The following is a 6,601-nucleotide window of genomic DNA, read 5'->3' on the forward strand; positions in this document are numbered from 1 at the left end:
GGATTAAAAAAAAAAACAAAAAGCCCTTGAGGTGATTTTCTCACGACAATGGCGCTATAGAAATGATCCAAACATTATTAATAATAATAATATAATAATAATAAGTGTTTTATTATCTTTTTTTTGTGTAACAAATAGATATAATGATATCCTCACTGGGATCTCCCGTGCTGAGGATTTCATTTACATATTATGTATAATTTAATTATAAGAAAATTAATATTACATCAAAGTTACAAATAAATTTAATTATGAACAAATATCATGCAATATATATATATACTTATATATATTTTTTTTTTAATAATTTTAAAATAAGTAAGATGTTTTTGATATATATATATATATATGAAGTGTTTTTTGGTATAGTTATATATATGAAATGTTTTTTGGTATAGTTCAGTTGATTCTGTTTTAGTCTGTGTTTGATTTCAGTAAATTTTCTGTTTCAGATCTTCCTATGTTAAGTATCCAGCTTTTTATTTCAGATTTAAATGTTAAAATGTTGAGGTTTTTGAGTGTGAGTGGTATTTTGTTGTAGAGTTTAATACTATGATATAAGAAGCTTTTTTGCCCAAAAGTTGTATTAGTAATTATTTGTTGGATAAGTTTTTGATCATGAGATCTAGTGTTTCTATTGTACGTGTTTGTTGTTATTTCTTGTGTTTTGTGCTTATGAATGTAAATGAGTATAGTTTTAGAATATAGTTGTTTAATTGACATGATGTTAAGATTGGTGAAGATTTCGTTAGTGCTAGTTCTTACAGGTATTTGGTTGCACATAAAATTTGGTGAGGTTACAGAATAAGAACAAAATAATATTTGGTAGGTATGTTTTTTTCATATAATTAATAACCAGCTTCTGGGTGAATTTCTTCAATTACTATCATTCATAGAAAATTATAATATATTAATTTGATTTTGAAGTTTCTTTTTATAATGTTACATTCGTAATATAATTAAGAAATAAATGAACATACAAAACAGCAGATACAGGTACCTAAACATCAGATCTTGAAAATTATTCTTTTCCTACACCCTTTATTAAATTTAAGATTGATTTCAAGTTCAATTAGACAAATTGATTAACATAAATGTTAAAATTGTAAAAAATAAATAAAAATAAAAATGAGAACCACAATATCCTTAGACGATATTATAACAACAAAAAAGTGTACAAGGATTGCCAAAATTTTCAGTGATGTGAGTTTCATCACAAACCTTGTTAACCTTGAGTTAACAATAAATAAACACACTCTCCAAAGCCAAAATTTAAAGAATTTAAAATAAATCAGTATTTTATATAAAAGATTATAGATTTTAACCTCTGGTACCAAAAAATAATTTTACTTGAGTGTTATGTAACTGATGATTGTTGAAATGATAACAACAATATAAGACTAGTGCTGCCATCTATGTATTTAATATGTAAACTTATATGAAATAAATGACAGTCTATTCTCCATCTTTGATAAAAAAAACAGCGTTTCATTACAGGTTATGGGCCGTTCGCTTATAAATCTTCGCGATTTTGTTGTTTTTTTTTTGTTTGACCAGTATAAAAAACACGATTACAAAACGCGATTAAACTGTGTCGTGACGGATTGTTATAATAAAAGTGTACAACTTTAGTATATCGCAGTTTAAAAATGTCGGCGAACTATCTTGTCAACGTACCCAAGCTAACGGGACGTGATAATTACGACATATGGTGTTTTGCGGCACAGAATTTTTTAATCCTCGAAGGCATGAAGCATTGTGTGCAGCCAGAAGTCGGGATTGAAATAAAACCTGCAGATGATGCAAAAACCAAAGCAAAATTGATTATGACAATCGACTCGTCTTTATATGTTCACGTAAAAGATGCTACATCCAGTAAAGAGTTATGGGATAAATTAAAAAAATTATTCGACGACAACGGATTTTCACGGAGAATAAGTTTGCTGAGAAATTTAATTTCGATTCGCCGAGAGAATTGCAGTTCGATGACGTCTTATGTGACGCAGATTATCGATACAGCACAGAAGCTTTCAGGAACGGGATTCGAAATTAATGACACATGGACAGCATCATTGCTACTCGCTGGTTTGCCAGATCGTTTCTCGCCGATAGTTATGGCATTAGAACATTCAGGAATTCCTATAACGACAGACTCCATAAAAACAAAATTGTTAGATATGGATTCAGCAAGTCATGACGGGAGTGAAGTTAGCGGAGCTTTAGCAATTCGTTCAACTTCAAAGTACAAAGGAAAAAATAATACGAATATGTCTATGGCCAGCAAAAGTTATGTTGGCAGCAATGGCAGCACTGGCTTGTCAAAGTCAAACGTCAACAAGCATATAAAGTGCTACAGATGTAAACAAATCGGGCATTACAAGAACCAGTGTACAAATACAGAAAATAACTTGTCAAATCAGATAAATAAGGATCGAATGCAGTCTAATGCGTTTAGCGCAGTGTTCCTGAGTGGAAATTTTAACAAAGACGATTGGTATATCGACTCGGGCGCGAGTGTACATCTGACAGCAAATGAAAGTTGGATTATAAATGCGCAGTATGAACAAGAAAAAATAATTGTTGTCGCAAACAGTGAAAAGGTGTCAGTATTGTGTTCTGGCGATGTAAAAATCATGACTAAAACAGATAATCATGAGTATGACATCATGGTGAAAAACGTATATTGTGTACCAAGTCTAACAACGAATTTATTATCTGTTAGCCAACTGATTATGAAAGGCAACCGTGTATCTTTCACTGGAAATGGTTGTTCAGTTTATAATAAAAATAACGAGTTGGTTGCTACGGCAGTGTTGGTCAATGGAGTATATAAAGTGAATTTGCTAAAACAAGACTGTTTAGCAGCATCAGTTGTGCCAGGAATGACTTGGCATCGAAGGTTAGGACACATAAACAAAGATTATTTGAATCAGATGGAAAAAGCTGTGCATGGTATGTCACTTGATAAAAAAGTTGACATAAGCAAATCTTCATGCACAACATGTTGTGAAGGCAAACAATGCCGGTTACCTTTTAAGAGCAGTGGCCAACGAAGCAGTAATCTCCTAGATATTGTGCACACAGACATATGTGGGCCTATGGAGAATGTGTCTATGGGCGGCTCGAGATACTTCTTGTTATTTTTTGATGATCATAGTAGGATGACATTTGTTTATTTCTTAAAACACAAAAATCAGGCTTTGAAGTATTTCAAGCTTTTTAAAGCTCAGGTGGAAAATCAAACAAAAAAAACAATCAAAGTATTAAGGAGTGACAACGGACTGGAGTATTGCAATAAAGAATTTGATGATTTCCTGAATAGTGCCGGTGTGATTCATCAGAAAAGCAACCCTTACACCCCACAACAGAATGGATTGTGTGAACGATTTAATCGCACAATAGTTGAAAAAGCAAGATGTCTACTTTTTGATGCAAACTTAGGCAAAGAGTTCTGGGGTGAGGCCACCAATACGGCAGTGTACCTGCAGAATCGGATTGTGGCAGCGGCATTGGAAAATAAAACTCCATATGAGTTGTGGACTGGCTCCAAACCGGATATAAGTCATATCAGAGTTTTCGGTAGCACTGTGATGGTCCATGTAGCTAAAGAAAAGCGAAAGAAGTGGGATAAGAAAACAACCAAATGTATTCTCATAGGATATCCAGATAATATAAAAGGATATAGGATCTTCAATCCAGAAACAAGGAATGTAACGACTAGTAGAGATGTGATCATCATTGAGAAAGAATCAAAATCTGAAAATTTAATGGAAGTGATAATGAACTTGATGATACAGAACAATGTGAAATTGAACCGGTGCCTAGTCAAGAACACTCAAGTTTCATGGACAGTTTTATAGATAATGATGAAACATATGTTCCCAGTGATTATGAAGATGCAGACAGTGAGAAAGAAAGCCCGCAGTGCCGACCTAACCGGGAGAGGAAGATTCCAGAGAGGTATGGGTTATCAAATCTGTGCGTTGACAGTGAAACATATGATAATGCGGCTGGTTTGTCTCTGCATGACGCTTTAAATGGACCAGAAAAAGAACAGTGGGAGTTGGCTATAACAGAAGAGTTGCAGTGTTTCAAAGACAATGATGCGTGGGAGTTAAGTGATGCTCCAAAAGATGGAAGAGTTGTACAGTGCAAGTGGGTGCTTCGTAAAAAGTATGATAGTGAAAATAAAGTCCGCTTTCGTGCACGTTTAGTGGCAAAAGGTTTTTCACAAGTTGAAGGTGTGGACTTTACAGAAACATTTTCTCCTGTAGTGAGACATACTACATTAAGATTACTTTTTGCATTGTCAGTACAACTAAATTTGAAAACAACACATCTTGATGTAACAACGGCTTTCTTGAATGGTACACTTGAGGAAACTGTTTACATGCAAATACCAAAAGGTTTTTCTGAAAAAACACAAAATGGTCAAGTACTTAAATTAAAAAAGGCCATTTACGGGCTTAAACAATCCTCAAGAGCTTGGTATAAAAAAGTAGATGAATGTTTGTTAAGCATAGGTTATATTAGATCTAAAATAGAACCATGTATGTATACAAAAATGAAAGATCAGTTTAAAACTATTGTCGCATTGTTTGTAGATGATTTTTTTGTTTTTTCAAATGATACTAATGAAACTAAGCATTTAAAGGATGTCTTAACAAGTCATTTCAAAATAAAAGATTTAGGAGAAATAAAGAAATGTCTGGGTGTTAACATAACTGTTAACAAATCTAAGCAAACAATAATATTAAGTCAGAAAGATTATATTGATCAGCTGTTGCATAAGTTTAATATGAGCCAAAGTAAACCTGCACAGACTCCAATGGAAACAAAGTTAAATGTGTCAAAAAATGAACATTGTGTTGGTAATTTTCCATATTAACAAATAATTGGATGTCTTATGTATTTAGCGGTTCTAACCAGACCGGACATTGCATATACGGTTGGTTTTTTAAGCCAATTTAATAATTGTTATTCCAAAGAACATTGTTCTTATGTAAAAAGGTTATTGAGATACCTAAAATGTACTAAAGATTATGGTTTAAAGTATTCCGCTAGTGAAAGCTCAATATTAAAAGGGTTTGTAGATGCTGATTGGGGCGGAAACATTATAGATAGGAGGTCATACACTGGAATTTGTTTTACTTTATCTGGTTGTGTTATATCTTGGGAAACAAAAAAACAGAATACTGTTGCACTATCTAGTAGTGAGGCTGAATATATGGCCATCACCGAAGCCTGCAAAGAAGCAATTTATTTGAGAAATTTACAATATGAAATAACTCAAAAAATGTATACTATTGATATTTTCAATGACAATCAGAGTGCGCAAAAGTTAACAGCAAATCCAGTTTTTCATAAGCGCACCAAACATATTGATATTAAATATCATTTTTGTAGAGAATGTGTAGCAAATAATATTGTAAATGTTAAGTATTTGCCAACAGCTCAAATGCCTGCTGATTTGTTCACCAAAAGTTTGGGTTCCACAAAACATTATGAATTTTTGGATAAACTAGGTGTGCAAATTGTTTAATTTAATTGTATTTATATTGTTAGTTATAGTGGGGGTGTTGAAATGATAACAACAATATAAGACTAGTGCTGCCATCTATGTATTTAATATGTAAACTTATATGAAATAAATGACAGTCTATTCTCCATCTTTGATAAAAAAAACAGCGTTTCATTACAATGATAATTATACTATTTTCTTTTTCTTAACTTCTATGCTTATACATATTTTGGCTGTGTACACAATTTTGTCACTGGGCTATTAAAATGAATGTGATTTTTTTCAATTATTTTACAAGCAATAATTATTCGCCTGAAACACTCATCCACATTGAAAAATCTCCTGATAAAAGATACATGACGCCAACGGGACTCGAACCCGTGTCCCTTCGATTTCCGGTCGACAGCTCTGACCACTGAGCTATGGCGGCTTATCTCTTATCCGCGAAATAATTCAATATATACTAGTGTTTCATTCAACAATTACTGCTTGTTACATTTTTTCACCTGAAACAACCAACTTTATTTTATATGAGAAAGGCATTGTAAGTGCTAACTCTCTCACTAGATGGCGTCGAGACAAATTGTCTACATTTTCTGATGTAAATACATAATACCATTTGCTACACTTAACCAAAATTAAATAAATAAGAATTATGAACCTCGTGAAGTATCTCCTAGAAAAAGGGAATCACCTCAGCAATCAGTCAATGTATCATTTCAATTGTGCCCAGCGACGATGTCAACCTCTCCTTACTAAATTATCTTAACTTACAACACACATCACATAAAAGTACAATCATTTATATAAGACAGGAATTCATTGGTAACTACCTAATCAACAAAGTCTTTGACATCATTTCGTTAACATCTTTGGGGGGACATCTAGACACATGACACAATCTATACAAGCATATAATAATAAACTGTACAATTATATATTTATATATTGGTTTAAGCCCACTTTAAGCAAGCTTTTTATGCTCAAAATATATGTGCAATTTCTCTCGAAAGAAACTTGCTCCGATTCTCACATAAGTTTGGAACAAATACGAGACTAGAATCAATTGCACAACAATTT

This window comes from Hesperophylax consimilis, chromosome 31 (assembly GCF_061612785.1).
Source record: "Hesperophylax consimilis isolate HC1 chromosome 31, BYU_Hcon_1.0, whole genome shotgun sequence".
Classification (NCBI taxonomy): Eukaryota; Metazoa; Arthropoda; class Insecta; order Trichoptera; family Limnephilidae; genus Hesperophylax; species Hesperophylax consimilis.